This window comes from Ranitomeya imitator, chromosome 6 (assembly GCF_032444005.1).
Source record: "Ranitomeya imitator isolate aRanImi1 chromosome 6, aRanImi1.pri, whole genome shotgun sequence".
Lineage (NCBI taxonomy): Eukaryota > Metazoa > Chordata > Amphibia > Anura > Dendrobatidae > Ranitomeya > Ranitomeya imitator.
In genome coordinates, this window is record NC_091287.1 from 102,562,782 (window position 1) to 102,587,029 (window position 24,248).

Sequence of the window (24,248 nt, forward strand, 5' to 3'; positions counted from 1 at the left end):
TAAACAAAACAAGTCATAACTGGTACAGGAGGAGAGAGGACCCTGCCCGCGAAGGCTCACAATCTACAAGGGATGGGTGACAATACAGTAGGCGAGGGTAGAGCTGGTCATGCAGCGGTTTGGTTGATCGGTGGTTGCATGTAGGTAAGTACCAGGAGACGAGGTCACAGATGTATGGAGGGGACAGGTTGTGGATGGCTTTGTACGTCATGGTTAGGGTTTTGTACTGGAGTCTCTGGGCAATGGGGAGCTAGTGAAGGGATTGACAGAGGGGAGAAGCTGGGGAATAGCGGGGGGACAGGTGGATTAGTCAGGCAGCAGAGTTTAGAATAGATTGGAGGGTGCGAGAGTGTTAGAGGGGAGGCCACAGAGCAGGAGGTTGCAGTAGTCAAGGCGAGAGATGATGAGGGCATGGACTAGGGTTTTTGCAGATTCTTGGTTGAGGAATGAACGGATTTGTGAAATATTTTTGAGTTGAAGTCGGCAGGAAGTGGAAAGGGCTTGGATATGTGGTTTGAAGGAGAGATCAGCGTCAAGGATTACCCCGAGGCAGCGAGCTTGTGGAACTGGGGAGAGTGGGCAGCCATTTACTGTAATGGATAGGTTCATTGGGGGGGTCACGTGAGATGGGAGAAAGATGATGAATTCTGTTTTGTCCATGTTAAGTTTCAGAAATATAGCGGAGAAGAAGGATGAAATAGTGGACAGACATTGAGGGATTCTGGTTAGTAGGGAGGTAATATCTGGTCCAGAGATGTAGATCTGTGTGTCATCAGCATAGAGATGATACTGAAAGCCATGAGATTCTATGAGCTGTCCCAAGCCAAAGGTGTACATGGAGAAGAGCAGGGGCCCTAGGACTGAACCATGTAGGACTCCAACAGATAGGGGGCGAGGTGAGGAGGTGGTGTGTAAGTGGGAGAAGCTGAATGTCCGGTCTGTTAGGTATGATGAGATCCAGGATAGGGCCAAGTCTGTGATGCCAAGGGATGAGAGGGTCTGTAATAATAGGGAATGGTCCACTGTGTCAAAGGCAGCCGACAGGTCCAGGAGGAGGAGGACAGAGTAGTGTTGCTTGCTCTTGGCGGTTAAGAGGTCATTGGTGACCTTAGTTAGGGCAGTTTCAGTGGAGTGGTGTGACCGGAAGCCAGATTGTAAGCGGTCGAAAAGGGAGCAAGAAGAGAGATGGGAGGACAGTTCAAGGTAGACGTGTTGTTCCAGTAGCTTGGAGGCATAGGGGAGAAGTGATATAGGGCGATAGCTAGATACAGAGGATGGGTCAAGAGAGGGCTTTTTGAGGATAGGTGTGATTGAGGCATGTTTTAAGCTTGAGGGGAAAACACCAGTTGTTAGTGATAGGTTGAAGAGATGGGTTAGGGTTGGGATGAAGACTGTGGTGAAGTTTGGGATGAAGTGGGATGGGATTGGGTCAAGTGCACAGGTGGTGAGATGTGATCTTGAGAGTAGAGTGGAGAGTCGATCTTCTGTAATGATGGAGAAGTTAATTTTGGAGGTGGAGGGCTGGGAAGTCGGGAGGAAGGGCTCTGGGGGTTGTTGACCAAAACTTTCTCTGATGTTATCAATCTTCTGCTTGAAAAATGAGGCAAAGTCTTCAGCTGAGATGACTGGGGAGGGAGGAGGTGCTGAGGGACGGAGGAGAGAATTGAAGGTGTTGAATAACTGTTTAGGGTTGTGAGACAGGGAGGATATGAGAGATGAGAAGTAGGTTTGTTTAGCTGTGGCAAGTTCTTATGGCACTTTGTGTTTGCTAACTGTGTAAGAAGGCTAATGGATGGTTAGAATACCCTTGAAAACCATTGAGCAAGTATGTTAGCACAGCTGAAAACAGTTTGGCTGATTAGAAAACTTATAAACCTGAACTTCCTTTGAGCTAGTTGAGAATCTGGGGCATTACAGTTGTTGGTTCCATTAAACTCTCAAAATGGCCAGAAAAAAAGAACTTTCATATGAAACTCGACAGTCTATTCTTGTTCTTAGAAATGAAGGCTATTCCATGCGAGAAATTGCTAAGAAACTGAAGATTTCCTACAACGGTGTGTACTACTTCCTTCAGAGGAGAGCACAAACAGACTCTAACCAGAGTAGAAAGAGAAGTGGTCGGCCCCGCTGCACAACTGAGCAACAAGACAAGTACATTAGAGTCTGTAGTTTGAGAAATCGATGCCTCACAGGTCCTCAACTGGCAGCTTCATTAAATAGTACACCTAAAACGCCAGTGTCAACGTCTACAGTGAGGGATGCTGGCCTTCAGGGCAGAGTTGCAAAGAAAAAGCCATATCTGAGACTGGCTAATAAAAGGAAAAGATTAATATGGGCAAAAGAACACAGACATTGGACAGAGGAAGATTGGAAAAAAGTGTTATGGACAGATGAATCCAAGTTTGAGGTGTTTGGATCACACAGAACATTTGTGAGACGCAGAACAACTGAAAAGATGCTGGATGAGTGCCTCACACCATCTGTCAAGCATGGTGGACGTTTGCAACGCCATGCCATACCCTGTGGACAGAGCTTGATTGGAGCCAATTTCATCCTACAACAGGACAATGACCCAAAGCACACCTCCAAATTATGCAAGAACTATTTAGAGAAGAATTAGGCAGCTGGTATTCTATCTGTAATGGAGTGGCAAGCGCAGTCACAAGATCTCAACCCCATTTAGATGTTGTGGGAGCAGCTTGACCGTATGGTACACAAAAAGTGCCCATCAAGGCAAACCAGCTTGTGGGAGGGGCTTCTGGAAGCATGTGGTAAAATTTCTCCAGATTACCTCAGCAAATTAACTGCTAGAATGCCAAAGGTCTGCAATTCTGTAATTGCTGCAAAGGGAACATTCCTTGATGAAAGCAAAGTTTGAAGGAGAAAATTATTATTTCAAATAAGAATTTTTTTTCGAACCTTGTCAATGTCTGGACTAGATTTTCAACTCATTTGATTAATAAAAGTATGAGTTTTCATGGAAAACACAAAATTGTCTGGGTGACCCTAAATGTTTGAACGGTAGTGTACATCTTGAATACTTTGTGTTCATGTGATGAGGGTTTTTTTAGCATTTTTTTCCATCACGTCTATAAAGAATCAAAGAAGTGGCGTGTTACTTCTGAGGCGGATTCCTCCTAGTCTGTGCCTGACGCTGTCAAGGCGAAAGGCTGCAAAATACAATGTGGGGGACAAAGAATCATCCCCCAAAAAGCAGCGTTTACTGAGGCAGATTGTGCTTGAAAAACTTGTTAGATTTTTCAGCCACAGAAAACAAACTAGGAGCCAATAATGTAATAACGCTCAGGAGACAGTCGAAAGCGCGGCCTTGTTTTATGGGTACTGCTATAGGACAGCACTATTTCAGTATTAAGGCCACGTTCAGTATTTGGTCAGTATTTTACCTCAGTATTTGTAAGCAAAAACCAGGAGTGGAACAATCAGAGTAAAAGTATAATAGAAACACGTCACCAGTGCCGGACTGGGGTGACAAGGGCCCACCAGTAACATTGACTTTGGGGGCCCACTTTTCACCTGCATGCAAATATTATAGTACCATCGTTCACAAATTTACCTATATCTCTATATAATAATAAACTGGGTAGCGTGGTTAATGAATGAGATGCTGCTTTTTTCTGTACAGAGTGAATCAAGTGAATTATGCCAAGTTTGTGTGTGTGTGTAGCCCATTCACTATCCCCATCTATTCCCCAACCCCTGAAGATGGCTGGACCATGATTGTAAATACATCATTGTAAATACACACCTGTACTTTGTATCTCTCCCACCTCATTGTAGATTGTAAGCTCTCACGAGCAGGGTTATCTTATTTTGCTTTAATTATTGTATTGTTAACGTTGTTACTTATGACTTGTGTTTGAAACTGTTAAACTGTAAAGCGCTGCGGAATATGTTGGCGCTATATAAAGATTATTATTATTATTATTAAGTCCTGCCCATACAGTTGGGTTGTGGGCCCAGATTTACACAGGGGCCCACCAGGGATTCCCGTTATCCCGTGGGCCAGTCCGAACCTGTTTATTACACATGGAGGAACGACAATTATGGCAGCTAAATAGGAAAGGGTTCTTTACTGTCAGAACAATTAGACTGGAATGCCGACCACAAGAGCTAGTAATGGCAGTTACTATAACAACATTTAAAAAAGGTCTGGATGCTTTTTTAACAAAACATGACATTGTGAGTTACAAATACCGTATATACTCGAGTATAAGCCGACCCGAGTATAAGCCGACCCCCCTAATTTTGCCACAAAAAACTGGGAAAACTTATTGACTCGAGTATAAGCCTAGGGTGGAAATGCAGCAACTACCGGTGAATTTCAAAAATAAAAATAGATCATTATTTCCCCCTAGCTGTGCCATATACGGTGCTCTGCACCGTTCATTGTGCCCCCTAGCTGTGCCTTATACGGTGCTCTGCACCGTTCATTGTGCCCCCTAGCTGTGCCTTATACGGTGCTCTGCACCGTTCATTGTGCCCCCTAGCTGTGCCTTATACGGTGCTCTGCATCGTTCACTGTGCCCCATAGATGTGCTCCATATACGGTGCTCTGCACCGTTCACTGTGCCCCATAGATGTGCTCCATATACGGTGCTCTGCATCGTTCACTGTGCCCCATAGATGTGCTCCATATACGGTGCTCTGCACCGTTCACTGTGCCCCATAGATGTACTCCATATACGGTGCTCTGCACCGTTCATTGTGCCCCCTAGCTGTGCCTTATACGGTGCTCTGCACCGTTCACTGTGCCCCATAGATGCTCCACATTAATCTGTGCTGCCGCTGCTACTGCTGCAATAAAAAGAAAAAAACACATACTCACCTCCCTTGATTGCAGCTCCCAGCGTCTCGTTCCGGCGCCTCCATCTTCCCGGCGTCTCTGCTCTGACTGATCAGGCAGAGGGCGCCGCGCACACTATATGCGTCATCGCGCCCTCTGCCTGATCAGTCAGAGAGCGCAGACGCCGGGAAGATGGAGGCGCCGGCCGGGAAGATGGATCGGCGCCCGGCGGCTGGAACGAGGACAGGTGAATATAACATACTCACCTAGTCCTGGCGATCCTCGCGCTGTCCCCTCCTGTCTTCGGCGCTGCAGCTTCTTTCTCTATCAGCGGTCACCGGCACCGCTGATTAGAGAAATGAATAAGCGGCTCCGCCCCTATGGGAGGTGGAGCCGCTTATTCATTTCTGTAATGAGCGGTCCCACGTGACCGCTGAAGAGAGGAAGAAGCTGCAGCGCCGAAGCCCGTGGGACGGCAGGGACAGCGCGAGGATCGCTGGGACTAGGTAAGTATACCCCAGCGCCCTCACCCCCTCACCCGCCGACCCCACCGCTACCGTGACTCGAGTATAAGCCGAGGGGGGCACTTTCAGCCCTAAAATTTGGGCTGAAAATCTCGGCTTATACTCGAGTATATACGGTAATCTAGCAATATAAAATATATAACTTTGAAGATTGGTTGAACTTTATGGTCATAGGTCTTTTTTCAACCTACGAAATTATGTGAACTGTACATTAGGAAAATGCTTGAAATATAATTCCCTATGATATTATTTTACAAGTAATTTCCCCTTTTTTTTCTGTGTGAAGTGTCAGCTATAAATCCAATCTCTGGATTTAAAAAGTGTAAAACCCTCCTAAAACACTTGCACATTTAATCTGTTTTTCTTATGGTGCCTTAAGGTACCGTCCATTTAGCGACGCTGCAGCGATCTAGACAACGATGCCGATCGCTGCAGCGTCGCTGTGTGGTCGCTGGAGAGCTGTCATACAGACAGCTCTCCAGCGACCAACTATGCGAAGTCCCCTGGTAACCAGGGTAAACATCGGGTTACTAAGCGCAGGGCCGCGCTTAGTAACCCGATGTTTACCCTGGTTACCAGTGTAAATGTAAAAAAAAACAAACACTACATACTTACATTCCGGTGTCTGTCCCCCGGCGCTCTGCTTCCCTACACTGACTGTGAGCGCCAGCTGGCCGTAAAGCAGAGCGGTGACGTCACCGCTGTACTTTACGGCCGGCCGGCGCTGACAGTGCAGGGAAGCAGAGTGCTGGGGGACAGACACCGGAATGTAAGTATGTAGTGTTTGTTTTTTTTAGCAACGATATCGTTAAGGAAATCGTTATGTGTGACAGCGACCAACGATCAGGCCCCTGCTGGGAGATCGTTGGTCGCTGAGGAAAGTCCAGAACTTTATTTCGTCGCTGGATCTCCCGCTGACATCGCTGGATCGGCGTGTGCGTGACGCCGATCCAGCGATGTCTTCACTGGTAACCAGGGTAAACATCGGGTTACTAAGCGCAGGGCTGCGCTTACTAACCCGATGTTTACCATGGTTACCAGCGTAAACGTTAAAAAAACAAACACTACATACTTACCTTCAGCTGTCTGTCCCCGGCGCTGTGCTTCTCTGCACTCCTCCTGCATCCTGTGTCAGCGCCAGCCAGCCGGAAAGCACAGCGGTGACGTCACCGCTCTGCTTTCCGGCTGACCGGCGCTGACAGTGCAGAGAAAAGCAGAGCGCCGGAGGACAGACAGCTGAAGGTAAGTATGTAGTGTTTGTTTTTTTAACGTTTATGCTAGTAACCAGGGTAAACATCGGGTTACTAAGCGCGGCCCTGCGCTTAGTAACCCGATGTTTACCCTGGTTACCGGGGACTTCGGGATCGTTGGTCGCTGGAGAGCTGTCTGTGTGACAGCTCTCCAGCGACCAAACAGCGACGCTGCAGCGATCGACATCGTTATTGGTATCGCTGCAGTGTCGCTTAGTGTGACGGTACCCTTACAGCTGCTTAAAATGTACTGAAACTGGCCAATACCCCATCACCATTTTTTTTTTCGACCAAAATTTAGAAAATGTAAGGGAAGCGACAGTTTAATAAAGAGACACAAGTCTTTGGCACACGGACACACGGTCCGCAAAAAATCAATGACATCTGCACAGAAGCATTGATTTCAATGTGTCTACGTGTGTCAGTGTCTCCTGTACGTGAGGAAACTGTCACCTCACGTACCGGAGCCACTGACGTGTGAAACCTGCCTAACAGCACTTGTGCTGATCTTTATGGGGTGTGAAGAGTCCCACCGATCTGGTAATACTGGCCTATTCGAAGTATCAATAATCTAAACCTCAAGGCGCTGAGTCAGAAATTACTACAGGTGAGTAGGAGCCCTAAAACTGTGTGCCCACGTTGCGTTTTTTAAGCGTTTCTGACACGTTTTTCCCCCTGTAGAAACGCTTATAAAACACTAACAAAACGCATCCCATTAATTTTAATTGCATTCCACAATTGCTGTGCCCATGCTGTGTATTTTTGTGCAGCGGAATCACATCGTGGTAAAATACGCAGCATGTTCATATGCTTTACTGAATCGCGGCGATTCCGCCGCCATAGACTTGTATTGGTAAAAATGCATGAAAAAGCGCCAAAAATGCATGATATATATATGTGTCTCACTGATACATATATATATATATATATATACTAGCTATTGAACCCGTTCTACGCCCGGGTGGCGAGCATTTATATTGGTATATTGTCTCCATCATGGTATGTGCTGCTCCATCCTGCGTCCCCATCCTGTCATGCGCTGCTCCATCCTGCGTCCCCATCCTGTCATGCGCTGCTCCATCCTGCGTCCCCATACTGTCATGTGCTGCTCCATCCTGCGTTCCCTTTCCTGTCATGTGCTGCTCCCATCCTGCGTCCCCATCCTGTCATGCGCTGCTCCCATCCTGCGTCCCCATCCTGTGATGCGCTGCTCCCATCCTGCGTCCCCATCCTGTCATGTGCTGCTCCATCCTGCGTCCCCATCCTGTCATGCGCTGCTCCATCATGCGTCCCCATCCTGTCATGCGCTGCTCCATCCTGCGTCCCCATCCTTATGTGCTGCTGCATCCTGCGTCCCCATCCTTATGTGCTGCTCCATCCTGTTATGTGCTGCTCCATCCTGCATCCCCATCCTTATGTGCTGCTCCCATCCTGCGTCCCCATCCTTATGTGCTGCTCCATCCTGCGTCCCCATCCTGTTATGTGCTGCTCCATCCTGCGTCCCCATCCTTATGTGCTGCTCCATCCTGCGTCCCCATCCTTATGTGCTGCTCCATCCTGCGTCCCCATCCTTATGTGCTGCTCCATCCTACGTCCCCATCCTTATGTGCTGCTGCATCCTGCGTCCCCATCCTTATGTGCTGCTCCATCCTACGTCCCCATCCTTATGTGCTGCTCCATCCTACGTCCCCATCCTTATGTGCTGCTCCATCCTGCGTCCCCATACTGTTATGTGCTGCTCCATCCTGCGTCCCCATCCTTATGTGCTGCTCCATCCTGCGTCCCCATCCTTATGTGCTGCTCCATCCTGCGTCCCCATCCTTATGTGCTGCTCCATCCTGCGTCCCCATCCTTATGTGCTGCTCCATCCTACGTCCCCATCCTTATGTGCTGCTCCATCCTACGTCCCCATCCTTATGTGCTGCTCCATCCTGCGTCCCCATCCTTATGTGCTGCTCCATCCTGCGTCCCCATCCTTATGTGCTGCTCCATCCTGCGTCCCCATACTGCCTCTGACCCGCTCGGCGCCGAGTGCTGGGGGGCCTGAGCAGGCGGGGACACCGGCGCGCTGTGGGGGTCAGGTGCCGGTATCGCCGCCAGCTCAGGCCCCCCCAGCACTTACTATACTCACCTGTCCGGCGTTCCATCGCTGAGCGCCGCCATCTTCCCGGTCTCCTGGCTGTGACTGTTCAGTCAGAGGGCGGCGCCGGCGCGCATTAAGCGCGTCATCGCGCCCTCTGAACTGAAGGCCACAGACCGAAGACCGGGAAGATGGCGCCGCTCAGCGAGGGAACGGGGACAGGTGAATATAGGCCGATACTCACCCTCCTGGCGGTCCCTGCTTCTGCGGTGGAGATCGCGGTGTGTGTTCAGTGTGAACGCACACCGCGAGCTCCCGGGAGCGTCGCTCTGTGAGGCCCAGACTGCGCCGGCGCTTGCGCAGTCTATAGAGGCTTCGGACAGAGTGACGCTCCCAGCGTTATATTATAGATACATATATATATATAGAGAGAGAGTACATATGTTTTTATGTTTTTTGGAGCACATGGATCCCTTGTATATCCGTATGTCGGTTTTGCAAGCCGGCGAGAGAATCTCGAAGTACGGATGCCATACGGATTACATACGGAAGATGCCATGCGCAAAATACGCTGACACACCCTGCCTACGGATGAGATACGGACCACTATTTTGGGGATTTTTCTGCGTATTACGACCTTAAATAACGGACTGTATTTTTATATGCGGAGTGTGAGGCCGGCCTCAGGCTGCCATCACACTAGCAATATTTGGTCAGTATTTTACATCAGTATTTGTAGCCAAAACCAGGAGTGGGTGATAAATACAGAAGTGGTGCATATGTTTCTATTATACTTTTCCTCTAATTGTTGCACTCCTGGTTTTGGCTTACAAATACTGATGTAAAATACTGACCAAGTACTGCTAGTGTGAGGCCGGCCTTAAGATTACAAATACTGAAGTAATATACTGACCAAATACTGATAGCATACACTGATTCAATTATTTGTAGCCGTATTAGGCCGGCGTCACACTTGCGAGTTTTACGGACGTAAGAGCGCAGAAACTACGTCCGTAAAACTCGCATAACATACGGCACAATGATTCTCAATGGGTCTAGTCCTATCAGCCGTATATTACGGATCCGTAATATACGGCATTTTACGGCCGCACAAAATCGCAGCATGCTGCGTTTGTCAGCGTATAGCGCAAAAAATACGCCAATGCAAGTCTATGGGAGAGCGTATAATACGGAATGCATACGGACCATGCGTGTGCCTTGCGAGAAATACGCAACTTACTGGCAGATGTCCGGAAATGTCCAAAGGACTCAATCAGGCAGGTGAGACATGCTAATTAGCTGAAAAAGCCAGACAGTGAACCCGGAAGTCTGCTGCACGCCTCCACGGAGTGAGATTCAGCATGGCCGGCATAATTAATGTAGACATGCTGATCATTTTGGTCCAAGAGAGGCCTGTAATCTGGGACCAAAGAGACCCAAATTATGCCAACAGGGCACAAAAAGAGGCTGCATGGAGGAGTGTGTGTGGGTCCCTCTTCCCACATTATGACCAGCAGCCACGTGAGGCACAGCGACAGATAAGTAAGTACACCCATGTTTGAAATGTAATGTTCTTGTGAAACAGCAGGCCTTTACTACTTAGAATTTAACATCAAGAATGTCTTAAATATTCATGAAAGAACTAGAAAGCACACCAGTAGATACATGGTGTTGTACCTGATAAAAGGATTTCATTAATGTTTTGAATAGGTGTCCCTTACTAACAGTGTTTCCCATGAATTGTCCTTTCTGTGATAGAGGTTAGGGGACTCTGTCCTTGTGGCCTTGCTTCATAATTGTGTGTGTGGTTTGTAAATTTAATATTAAATGTGCTCCACAAATGCCTATTTGTATGCTACACTTAAATCTGTGTATTCAATTTCACCTTGTGTGAGCAATCTGCATAATGGTGTAATGAATGTGTTTATTTTTTGTTGTTTTAGTGGGTGATGTTACAACAAGGTGGCGGAATATCCGTGACCAGTATAGGAGGGAGAGGCAGCAGCGGGAGAAAAGTGGAGCCGGGGCACCTCCTAAAAAAAAAAAATACATCTACTTCGACCGCCTAACCTTCCTTAACCCCAGCATGGACCTCAGGCCGTAAGTACAAACATCACTCACTGTTTTTTTTTTTTTTTTGATACAATTTTACCTTAAAATTTTTAAAAAAATAAATTTTTAATTTTTCAGAACTCAGTCTAACCTCACTGACAGGGAGACAGGGTCTGAGTCAGAGCTGGTCATTGACCCAGTTGGGGAAGGTGAAGAGGTGGCTGGTCCATCTGCTGCTCCCTCCGGCTCCATCCCTCATGGATCCTCCACATCTGGCCAGGCAGCTCCATCTGCATCAGAACCACACCCAGAGGCCCCAGAGTTTGCATCTTCCGCCGCAGCATCATCAGCAGCAGCAGCACCACCACCAAGCCAGGATGACCCTGGAAATAGCAGCAGCCCAACTGTTGCCCTGGATCCATCCCCACAGGCTGCAGTCAGACCACAGCGTTCACGCCGCAGGAGAGAGCTGATCCAAAGCCGGCGAAACGTTGATGCTGGGGTCATTAACTATTTGGCACGGGTTCGAGAGGATGATGGGGAGGAGGGATTTACAAGGAGCCTTGCCCAGTACTTAAGGTCCATAGAGCGGGAGTTGAGGCTGCGTTTGAGAGGGTGTTTTCAGATCCTTGTTGACGCATGCACCCCCCCAAATAACCCATACAATCTCTTGCAGATGATTGAACAGTGGCAGATGTCACCTGAAAATATTCTGCGGCCTCAGAGATTACAAGGCCTGGCTGCTCAACAAGGATCTGAAGCACCCCCTCAACGTCAGCCAACCCCTCAACCCCAACCCACAACGAACCCACAATGGCAACCTCAGCAACATATGGCAGGATATCATCAAACATCCCAATATGGCCACTTGTCCTCACCCAGTGCTGGAGGCTGGTCCCAACCTGGGTATGGACAATATGGTCATTTTGGGTTGGGGTATGATTCCCGGACATATGGTCAGCAACAGCAGGGGTATGTCCCAAATCCTCGGCCCACTCTTCAAACTTTCCAGCATCATAGCTGGGCTAATGTCCCTCAGGCCACTACAACATCTGCACAGGGTGCTGGACAATTGGCCCTACAAAGGCCACCTGATGCTGACCCTGAGCAAGCTACATCTCCTGCACCAACCTACCAGGACTTGCAATTTTTTTTTGGTTTTTTTTTTCCTTGTTATTTTTTTGAGGTTTATATTCTTTTATCCACAATATTGGTTTAGATTGTGCATACATAGCAGTCTTAATTGTGGATTTTGTAAATAATTTTGTTGCCACTAAAAAAAGGCAAATTTGATGCAAAAATCTGGTTATGGGCCCCAAAAAAAAAAACCATAACAAATGTTCTACAGTAAAAAGTTATATTAATACCAATCAAAGTCTGGATGCGCTCGAATCATTCTTCCATCACACACACATGATATGCTGACAACCATATGTGAAATAATTAAAGACAACAGACCGAGTTTATAAATTGGTTAACACATACTTCATAGATCAAAATAATTAAACATGCAAAAATGCATAGTCTTGCCAGGGAGTAGCACCTTGAGGAGTCAAAAAATAATTTGTAAAGACATCACGAACTTTAAGACCAGAAAGTGGACGGCGCGAAGGAGGGACATATGGGGTAGGCCTACTAACATTGTTCATGAGGTGATCTTCAAAATTTTGAGAGGAACAATCATGTACTCTTGTGAAATTATGTAGAATTGCACAGGCTTTGATCACTTCATTGATTGTAGCCTCACTCAGCTGGATGGCAGACTGAAGAACACGCCATTTGGCAACAGGAATCCCAAAGGCGCACGCAACCAGTCTCCGTGCCCTTGCAAGTCTCAAATTAAACACACTCCGCCGGTGGTCAAGGTTGCGCCTGGGGTAAGGCCTCATGACGTGCCTCGTCAGTTGGAAGGCCTCATCTCCAACAAAAACAAAAGGCAGTGCTTCCGCATTGGAGCCTGGGAGTTGTTGTGGTGGTGGGAGGTTCAACTGGTTGTCACGTAGCCGCCGACCCATTATGGACGAATTGAAGACCCTAGAGTCTCCAGTTCGCCCATAGGCACCAATGTCTACAATTATAAACCTGTAGTTACTGTCAGCAACTGCTAACAGAACTACAGAGAAAAACTGTTTGTAATTGTAGAATTGGGAACCAGAGTTCGGCGGCTTACGCACCCTGATATGTTTCCTTTCCCATCCACAGCTCCAATGCAGTTAGGGAAGTCACAAGTGTTTTTGAAACCAGTGGCGATTTTTAGCCAATCCTCCTGTTTGGGCTCAGGCATCACAACTTCCTGAAGTTTATGCCATATTTGGGAACAGGTTGTCCGAGCAATGCCTGAAATTGTCGACCGCCCAATCAGAAACTCCAGGTGTAGACCCGCATAGGACAAGCCTGTGGACAGGAAGCTGAAATACAAGAAAAAGGTACAAAAACCATTAACATGATGACTACGAAAACAGGAATAAGCACAAGTGTATATTTCATTTACTATGACATTATTTAAAATATAAAAAGGTTAATTTTACTATCTTAAAATAATAGCATATTAACAACATTCTTTTATATGTGCTTGTGGCTTCATGTCCAAGTTAAGTGAATGAAACATAGTAGGACACCACACAGTTTTGAACAAACAAAAAACAGTATGTGCGAATGTTGAATACATACCGTAAGGTAAGGAGCAGACGCTCCTCAGCAGAGATGGCTTTTCTCATCCAGGTGTCCTGATAGGTGAGGCCAGGACGTAAGATCTCCAACAACATGTCAAAAGTCCTGATGGACATGCGACTATACAGGTAAAATTTGTCTGGATGTGCCCTCAAAGCTGAATATAGTCTCTGGAAATGTCCTTTACTCTGGCGTTGGGTCAATAGAGGATGGACCCACAATCTTCGTCTCCTCCTTCGCGGATCAACATTGACCGGATATGGCTGGCCAAAGTGACGAGACAACACCCAGTGAAGCAACACCCGCTGAGTTGTGCTTAAATACACATGGTCAGACATGTTTGTAAGGTCCAAGCAACACACCCAAAATATGCTAGAGAACATATAGGGCAGATGGGAGGGGTCCACCTGTTGTAGAGGGCTTAAATAGTGTGGTTAATTATGGTTTAAATGATTTGCAGGCCATAAAACCGTTAAATGTCCATTTTGTGAGGGTGCGTGAAAAAAACGCCATACGGATTACACACGCACATGCGCAAAATACGCGACCACACCTAAGAAACGCAGTAACTACGGAAGTCGATTACGGAGACATTGTGGCGTATTAAACGCGTAGTACGGACGTATAATACGTTCCGTATTGTCTTACGCCAAGTGTGACGCCGGCCTTACTCGTGGACTTCATTTGGGGTCTGTTATTTGAGGCATGTGTGACTTCTGTGCACCCTATCTCCGGCCGGCACTGCTTCTGCGTGTTTTCCCAGCTCCACAGCACAAAGTGACTCGGTGACTGGTGTACAATACGCGTGTGACGGAGGAATGAAAAACTAGGAACAAGAAAAAGAGCTGCGATTCTCGAGGACTTTTGTCCTAGCGACTTCCCGTATGGTGCTGACGTCATCGACATCATGTGACTGGGCCAGACCGGAGCCGTCGGGTAGCCCAGGAAGCTGGCGGAGTGCAGGCAGGCGCAGCAGGCAGAGCCAGCAGAGGAGTCCGTCCGCCTGATATGACTGTGCGGCTGCCGTGAGTGTCTGCTCCGCTCCCCGGTAATGGTGACAGGGCTGTGGGAAGGGGCTGCCATTGACGTGCGTGTGTTGTTATTTACATGGCGCCTCTGGCAGGAGGATCCTGAGCCCATCACACGGCTCAGCCTCAGTCTACGGGGCTGGGACCGGGCCACGGACACTCGGGGAGGACTGGGGCCTCCGATCATCACAGTGAACGCACGGTGGAGGCTGCAGCGATCAGGAGCCGTATATAATGGGTGATCACGTACTGGGAAGCCCCAGATGTGGCCAGGAGGCTAATAATGTTTCCTGTGCACCTTGTGTAATACAGAATGCTGACAGTGGTGGGCAGATAAAGATTGTAGGTCAGATCGCCCAATCACATCTGCTGCATAGATCCCCAGACAGGCGCGGCTGGATGAATCGCTGCGCACAATGCGGTCTGATGATGCGTATACGTGCACCCCCGCCATATATACGTACATGTGAGGGCGCGATTACACCAACCCTGCTGTATACGTCTCTGCTGCCCGTATACGGCACATTCCACTTGTTGGATTTCGGCGCTGATTCCGCCCCCAAATCTATGGAATCCCCATCCAGTGTTGGGGTATGTGCTCACTGAAGGGGTTTTAACAGGTTTTTGGGTAGAAACAGTGTAAAATCTACAAATCCTCCTCAAAAACGCAAAACTTTTCAAAAGCTTGATGGTTCTGCTCCAAAAACGGCAAAAAGGCTGCATGTGTACTTACCCCTAGGCCAAGAGAATCAGATCAGTTATGCAAATCCCACTGATTACTCTCTAATGATGGCGTGATCTGACTCTCTCCGATGAGGAGAAGATGGAGAAAACAATGTCTTAATCTGATGCAGTCTGTTTCTCACGCGCTCATTGACTTACATGGAGGAGTGCAATCTGAATATCAGTTCAAAGTCAGGCGTGCAGCTTCCCCCAACCTCCTGGACACCTGCACATCCCCACAGAGGGACACTGGTCCCAGTGTGATTCCATAGTTTATTGGATCGATGATCCGGTCGTCTGTACGACCCCTTAGGCTGCGTTCCCACGATCCGGAATGAGCAGCACTTCAAACGCAGAGTATTTTTGTTGTGTCCAAAGTGCTGCCTTCTATTGAATGCCGGTGAATCCGCATGTACTCCCTGAACGTGCAGAATTATCGCATCAAATACATTCTAAGGCCGAGATCACACCTCAGTGTCTCCGGTACGTGTGGTGACAGTTTCCTCACGTACCGGAGACACTGACTCACGTAGACACATTAAAATAAATGTGTCTCTCTGCAGATGTCAGCGTGTTTTCACGGACCGTGTGTCCGTTTGCAAAACACGGAGACATGTCGGTGTTCGTGGGAGCGCACGGATCACACGGACCCATTAAAGTCAATGGGTCCGTGTAAACACGTACCGCACACATATGCTGTCCGTGTGCCGTCCGTGTGCGTTTTTCCTGGAAGACACGGACACACGTACAGCACACGGACCCTAAAAACGTACTCACGGACATCACACGGATCCCACACAGATGGCCTATGTGAGCACACGAACACACGGACACTGATAACTCCGGTACTGGAATTATCTGGACGTGTGAGACTGGCCTAAGGCCGGGATCACACATACGCGAGATACAGCCGTATCTCGCGTATGTGTGATCTAATGATGACATTTCTGTTGCGGAGACCAGCGTCTCTGTAAGGCCGGGGTCACACTTACATGTGCAATGTGAGAAACTCGCGCATCAGGCGCTCGGGACCGGAGTGTGCGACTTCATAGAAATACATGCAGCTGAACGTTCCGGTCCAGAGTGCCGACGGCAGTGCCCGGGTATTGATGTGCAAGACTTGGGCGAGGTTCTCGCATTGCACACACAAGTGTGACCCCGGCCTAAGAGAAATTGAAGTGCTGCGGTCCTGAAATACACGCCACATGTCAGTGTCCGCAGGTTATCCGCAGGCGCACAGTCGGTCAAAACCACATCAATTTCTGAACGTGAGCATGTGCCCTTAGTGTTTTGCTATATGCTCCCCTGCTTAGTGTTTTGCTATATGCTATGTTCACACTTAGTGTTTTGAGTAGCAACTCTTCAAAATCCACTTCCAAAAATGCTTTCCACTTCATTTCTATGTAAAATCTGCACTGCCATTCATATGAGGAGTTTCTTTATTTTTTTCCCTCCCTGAGGCCGTTTTCACACGTCAGTGGCTCCGGTACGTGTAGTGACAGTTTCCTCATGTACCGGAGACATTGACTCACGTAGACACATTAAAATGTGTCTCTGCAGATGTCTGCGTGTTTTCACGGACCGTGTGTCCGTGTGCAAAACACGGAGTCATGTCGGTGTTCGTGGGAGCGCACGGATCACACGGACCCATTAAAGTTAATGGGTGCGTGTAGACACGTACTGCACACGGATGCTATCTGTGTGCTTTTTTTTTATACTCATAGGGTTAAAATTTAAATAAATTGTTTCAGCACACGGATGGCCTACGTGCACACACGGACAGGGATAGCTCAGGGACAGTTTCTTCACATACCGGAAAAATCTGGACGTGTGAGACTGGCCTGATGAGGTTTTCAAAAGCTTATGGGGAATAAAAAAAGAAATGACGCGTCACTACTTTGGAGAAGATCACCGCTCCACAATAAGCACTGTCCAGTTAAAAGGGTGTGAAAGAGTCTTCAGGAAAAAAAAATCTGGAGTGTGAACATATCCAGAGGGCTCATGCGAACATCTGTGAAAGTGGGACCGAGAATGGACCCGGCTGCAGTGCACAGACGGGCATATATAAGGCTGTTAGTTAGATATATGCATACGCTATAAAGTCAGAATAACTAATGAATGACCCCGTGGACCACTTATTGGCTAGCGGGTTCTTTATCACATAAATGTAACTCTCAGTAAGGCTATGTTCACATTAGCGTTTTGCGTGTTTGCGTCGGACGACGCAGCGGCGACGCATGCGTCATGCGCCCCTATATTTAACATGGGGGACGCATGGACATGCGTTGTGCTGCGTTGTGCGATGCATGCGTTTTTTTTGCCGCAAGCGTCGGGCGCAGAAAACGCAACAGGTTGCATTTTTCTTGCGTCCAAATTTCGGCAAAAAAGGACGCATGCGTCGCAAAACGCAGCGTTTTTGCGTGCGTTTTTATTTGCGTTGCGTCGCCGACGCAGCGGCGCACAACGCAAATGTGAACGTAGCCTAAAACGTCTATACTGTACAAGGCCAAATTTATACATTGGTGATTATTTTTCCAAAAAGAAAAAACCAACAAATCAAACAATTTTTTTTCGCCTTTGTCCATGTGTAATTTGTATTTCTTGCTTCTAGCGTTACTCAAGGAGAGACAGAAGGAAAGTGGATGAAGCCATTAGTGGCTGTGTTTTTTTTACTGGTCCATTATTGTGAACTGGTGAATTTGGCCCCTAAATTTAATACATCTCAATTTTTTTTTCTTTTTGCTGACCATTAATCCACAAAAAATATGGTCATGAGAAAAAGGTCGTAAACTAGTTTTTGTTTTTTTAAAGATGGATAGCACACAGTCATGAATCTTGAGGCTGTCCAGTCCGGATCAGGATATTTTTGGCCTTTCCGAGGATTGCACTCTCAAATAAAGTCTGAGTACGGCCCGGTGGAATGTGTGAATGCAGTCTAAGCAACTTTTTCCAAAATATATTGGCAAACCTGTCATCTGATTCATGCAGCCCGGACCATGGGTAAAATCAGAGTGTGGCTGCATAACTGCATCTAGGTAGATTTAACGTATCTGCACACAACGTCTTCATTTCAGCGGAGGAGCCGCCAAGGCTTTCTTAATTTTCTAGGCTGGCTGGCGTTTTCCTGGCAGCTAGCGGTTTTGCTTTGGCGCGTTTTTCATTTGTATTGCCTAAACGATCATTCGGAAGGTGCCATAGGATGGACCCGCTACTTCTTGTTCACGGTTTCCGAACCCTGAAGCAGATAAAAGAAGTAACAAAGCTGCGCGTGTGCACAGTAATGTCATTTTACATTAGCGCGCATTATGTTCATTTTTTTGCAGATGAGCTCCAGGAAGGATCCATCTGAAAAAGACGTCGTGTGCACATACATTGACTTTGAAAAACTGCGGTTTTTCAGGCAAAAGTTGTTTAGAAAAGCCGCCCCGGGACTATGCACCTCGGAAGATGTGGGGGGGAAAAAACTGTGCTAATTTTTGAAATAAAAAAACAAACCCAAGTTTGACCACTTACTAATAGAAAGTATATATAAAAGCTGTGCCAAAATCCATACCTGAAAAATCCACAGCAAAAACCCATTGTGAAAATACTTTCAAAGAGAAGTAGAACGTTTCCAAATGTGAGTATAAGATGGAGGCCGAGCCTTCCACGTCCCTGAGTGGGACCTGTACATATCGGCTCCTGCATATTTACATGGGGATTATCGGTGGGAGACGCCTTTTTTCGTTTGCGTTTGTCATACTCCATCATCACTAATATATATATATATATATATATATATATATATATATATATATATATATATATATATATATATATATATATATATATATGTTTAATGCTCACTATTTCCTATGTTTTTCCATATCCTAAAGCAGTAGGAAAGTGAATACCAGTCTCTGTAGGATCAGCATAGGCTTCTCTTTTCTGTAACCAGTCTTCTTATGTGTCCTTGGAAAAGTGGAAAGATAATCTAGAATAAAGTACTAAGGCATTTTATACCAGCACATGTATTAATGCACATGACATCTATCACCTAGAATCCCTTGGAGCTGTAATAGTCATAAGGCTGTGTTCAGACGTTCCAGAATTGCTGCTGATTTTGCATCCAAATTTTTGGGTTGAAAATCTATAGTGTTTCACTGTAACGGCAAAATGTTTTTAACGGCAAAGGGTTTTCTGGTAGGTAGAAAGTATCAGCAGTGAATCGCAAGTATGGTTCACCTGCTTCATTTATTCCCAATGGGGCTGCCGGAGGAAGCGGAGTATGAGAATGAATCGAGTGACGATTGCACCTATAAATTGCTGGCCCAGTTTAGCTGGGGGTAAAAATGCCCCATTATGGTGATCGGTGAGGGTCCTGGCGGTCCGACTACAACTGATCTAGAAGTTATCACCTATGTGCCTACCGGAATAACTCTGAAGAACTCTCATACACATGCTGCCTTTATTTTCTGCGCAGAAATTGATCTTGTGTGCAGATCGACATCACATCAGTTTATGTTGAGGATAAGCTGTGTTTGAGTTCATTCATTGTGGAAGCCATAATCTGTAAGCATGCCTTTTTGCAGAGTTTGCGGCAGATTACCCACAGATTCGCAGCAAAATCCGTAGTTCCAAAATACAGAATAAGCGGAGTCTGGAGGGGCAGATCTTGCAGCCGATTTTCCAGCAACCGCATAATTTGAAGTTTCATCCCGTGTGGCAGCTTCAGTCCATCTGTAATAAACTATAAGGCTATGTGCACACGTTGCGGATTTCCTGCGGATCCGCAGCGTTTTTTGCGGTGCAGAAATGCTGCAGATCCGCAAGTGATTTACAGTACAATGTAAATCAATAGGAAAAAAAATGCTGTGCTGATGGTGCGGAAAATTCCATGCGGAAATGCTGCGGATTAAAAGAAGGAGCGTGTCACTTCTTTGGTGCGGATCTGCAGCATTTTTGTACCCATTCCATTATAGAAATCCGCAGGGGTTAAAACACTGTAAATCCGCAGCAAATCTGCACAAAATCAGCACAAAAAAACGCATCAAACCCGCACCTGCGTTTTCTGTCAAGAGATGCAGAATCCGCACAAAAAATTCCTGAGGTAAATCCGCAACGTGTGCACATAGCCTAAAGCAATCAGTGCTTATGATCATGGTCATACAAGACCTCATTCACACCTTGCAGTTTGGCGCAGCTTTGCAAACACATTAGCAGAGTTGACATTTTTGTTACAATTCTGATTTTCAGCATTGCTATTAATAATTGCTCTGTGCAAACGCAGAATGTTGCAGATGATGAAGGTCCGCACATAAGATATGGCGCGTGTTAGTTGGTCGCTTTCCGCCATTTTTACTATCTGGGCATTTGCAGACAGAGTTGTAAGTAATGTGGTAGTTGTATTGTTATGGCAGTCACTGTACTATTATTTGTAACTTGTAGATGTGCGGTAGGGCTGACCTCTGCAGACATGGTTTCCAAAAGCTAAGACGCTGGTACAACGGCCATGCATCTTCTTATGCTTGTTAGATTTTTTTTTTCTAGAGACTATGATACTGATGGCGTGCTCTTAGGATCGGCCATTAATATCAGATCAGTTTGGACCTGACTCCCAGCACCCATAAGGTCAGCCGATGCGGGGCAGCGCCAGGCACTGTGCCGTATGTCCGGTAGAGGCCGTGTTTGGTTTTACCGCTCGTTCCCCTTCACTTGAGCTGCAGTTAGATGAAGCACCAGGCACTGCCTCTACCAGCTGTGTGGTAAACCATGAAGGGTCCACTCTCCTCATCCATGGTGGTACAAGAAGGTAGACATCAATGGCCCCTTGTGAGTGAGAAAGTTGGATGACATTTGCAGGAATTCCATCTTAAAATGGTCGTATGTCGCTCACAGCTCTTTCCTTTTATTAGGTTGGTTTCACACGTCTGACATTCAGAGTCGGAGTTTGGCTGCGATGTCTGAACTGGCCCCAGATTTTCTCTACTCGGCCAGCCATGAATGTCAGACGTGTGGGAATGATACTAATGCATTGGTTTTACCTCAGCTTGCACAGAGCAGTTGCTGTGGACTGAGACCCTTTGAGAGAACAGTTTAGATTATATGTGATTTACATTTCTAATTACTAAAAAACTAATTTGCCTTGCTAAAGAAACACTTATATCTCCAGTTTTTACCTCATTAGATGCCAGTCAGGGGCATAGGCCAGATAATCCCACCTTGGATTGTGGCCATTTAAGACCCTTCCTATTTCTTAGGCTCTTTTCAGTCTGTGTTCTGCCCATGTGCACACTGCCCAATATTAGCCTACGTGCCAGTGCGCCCGAGCGACAGCATGCACTAGTCCGCTGCATTTTATGGATATGTTGTAGACGAGGATTTGGTGCCAGTGGTGTCTGCAATTTGTAGACGTAAATGGTCTGATTTTAATAACTGCTTAGAGGGATTTTCCCATCTCCAAGATCCTATCCCAATATGCAGTAGGTGTAGTAATAATATTAATACAATTAGCAAATGCGGTACCTCCAATTGCAAATGTAGTATAGTTCTTCTGATTCGCTATGTCTCTTTCCCCATGTGCAGCCATTACAGTAATTTGGGTTACGACCACCGTGGGGATACCTAAGCTTCTGCAATGCCCTGCACAGGAGGTATTTGCTATTATTATTATTATTACATCTACTACATATTGGAGATAGGAATACCTCTTCAAGGAGTTAGCATTGCAGGTAAGTGTCGGTCATCCGATTTAGGCTCTGCTGGATGATTATCTGCGCAGTTAGAGGGCAGTGGCCCATAACATTAGATATTTTTCCGCCCTCATAATTAGTTAGACATTCTGTTAACACCTTGTTTAAGTCTACAATCCCACGTAACCTCTCCATTGTGGACCTCCCGTACCGGACATATCGTAGTTGTGTTTAACTGTGGCTGCCATTGTCATGAAAGAGCGGAGGAGCTGCATATTTCACTTTTTGAAGAACAAGACTTCCCCATTACTCAGGAGATGGCAGGCGCTACGGATATAGTTCTATGTAGATGGAGGAGCTATCTAGATAGGAGATGGTGGGAAAGTGTCTTCACTGAATACAGATTTGACCTCAGAATTGCCTCTTCAGAGAGGACGAGGACTTGAACTCTATAGCGCCACCTGTTGGAGGGCAGCAATCCTACAAGTCACTACTGACTCTTTATCCAGTCTTGCAATATGACTTGGCCAAAGCCAAATCATATTCTCAAATTGCAAACACTGTGCACTGACGAGGGGCAACAGCCCGAAACAAAGTATGAGATCTGATTTGGCTTGGTGAGAGGCTCTGGTCTGAGGTCTAAGGGGTAAGGTTTCTCCTTGTGGAGAGTGACATACCAGCCCTGGCATGGCAATTTAAGGAGGCTTATTCGCTGTGCTTGGTGCAGGTGGCGCTGTCGAGTTCGTCGTCTTCCTCTCTGAGAGGCAATTTGCGTATTACATTTCTCAGAAGAAGATTGCACGGCAAATAAGCCTCCTTACATTGGCATGCCAGAGCCGGTATGTCACTCTCCACAAGGAAAAACGTTACCCCTGAGACTTCGCCTCAGAATTGAGAATTTTGATAATGACTGATCAATTTTGGCAGATAAAGAAGCAGATTTCTCTGATACGATATATTACAAAGTTGCTTATTTTCATGTGTACTATTAATTTATAAAATAAAAATTAAAATGATGGTTATGCTTTAACCTTTTTAAATATAAGAGCATATAATGAAATGTGAGAAGTACAAAGCAGTCTGTCAAGGCTTCTAACTATTACCAGGACAGTTATTGTAAACCCAATTAACTTACAATGGGTCAGCTGGATCACAGCTACCCCTTTTCTGACTGAAAGCAAAGCTATCGAAATGCAAGGAAATGGGCCCAATAATATCTGTACAGGGCCTTTTTGCCACTAAGGCCTGGTGATCAGGATCCAGATTTAGCAGCTCTGCCGTCTATTGAACGCAGGTGAATCCGCATGTGTTCACTGAACCGTGCGCATTCACCGCGTCAAATACATTTTATTCATATAATTGATGTCTCTGCAAGAGAAATTGACATGCCGCTGTCTTGATAGAAGCGCCTCATGTCAGTCTCCGCTGGGAATCCGCAGGCGTCTTTGGACACATAGTGGTGACGGGATTTCTTGAAATCCCATCCACTATGCTGTCACAGCTGGCCGCTGTGGATTTGAAGTGAGTTTGGGGGATCAATAGGACAGAAAATACCCAAAAGTGACACGATACTAAAAACTGCACCCTTCAAGGTGCTCAAAACCACATTCAATAAGTTTATTAACCTTTCAGGTGCTTCACGAGAACTAAAGCAATGTGGAAGGAAAAAATGCACCACAATATTTGTTGTGCAAGTTCTCATGAGTACACCGATACCCCGTATGTGAGGGAAAGTCACTGTTTGGGCAGAAGGCAGGGCTCAGAAGGGAGGGAGCACCGTTTGACTTCTTGAGCGTAAAATTGGCTGGAATGAATGGCAAGTGCCATGTCGCGTTTAAAGAGCCCCTGTTGTACTTAAACAGTGGAAACTCCCCAATTCCAACTCCAAGCCTAACACAGCCCTAACCATAACCCCAACACCAACACCACTCCCCCCCCAACCCTAACTTCGGCTAGGTTCACATTGCGTTAGTGCAGTCAGTTTAGCGCATACGCGAACGGACTGCGTTAACGCAATGTCCAAAAAGGTTCGCGTTTAGCGCTAGCGCTGATGCCCGATCTGCGCTAGTGAGAATGGACCCAAAAACGCTGCAGACAGCGTTAGAGGTCCGTCAGAAAATAACGGAACATCGCTAACGCATGCCAAAAATGGCATGCGTTAGGGATGCGTTACATGCATTGCGGTCAATGGGTGCGCTAACGGATCCGTTACATTGCGTTAGTGGCGCTATGTAACGGATTCCGTTAGCGGATACCCACTAATGCAATGTGAACCTAGCGTAACCCTAATGGAAAAAAAATACATTTTTTTAAACTGTATTATTTTTACCTAAATAAGGGGGTGATAAAGGCGGATTTGATTTACTTTTTTTTTATTTTGATCACTGTGATAGACCCTATCACAGTGATCAAAATTAACCAATAGGAAAAATCTCCTATTGGTGCC

At 46.6% G+C, this 24,248-nt stretch overlaps 1 protein-coding gene across 2 annotated transcripts in view; it reads left to right on the forward strand.

The window, feature by feature from the left end:
* Positions 1-14,149: 14,149 nt before the first annotated feature.
* LOC138642064 (ras-related protein Rab-5A) overlaps positions 14,150-24,248 on the forward strand; it is a 46,224-nt gene continuing 36,125 nt past the window's right edge. The window contains exon 1 of one of the 2 annotated variants that reach the window (XM_069729973.1): positions 14,150-14,428. The gene's annotated coding sequence lies outside the window, so the exon portion shown is untranslated. The remainder of the gene's footprint in view (positions 14,429-24,248) is intronic. The other variant, XM_069729974.1, reaches the window with a different exon arrangement.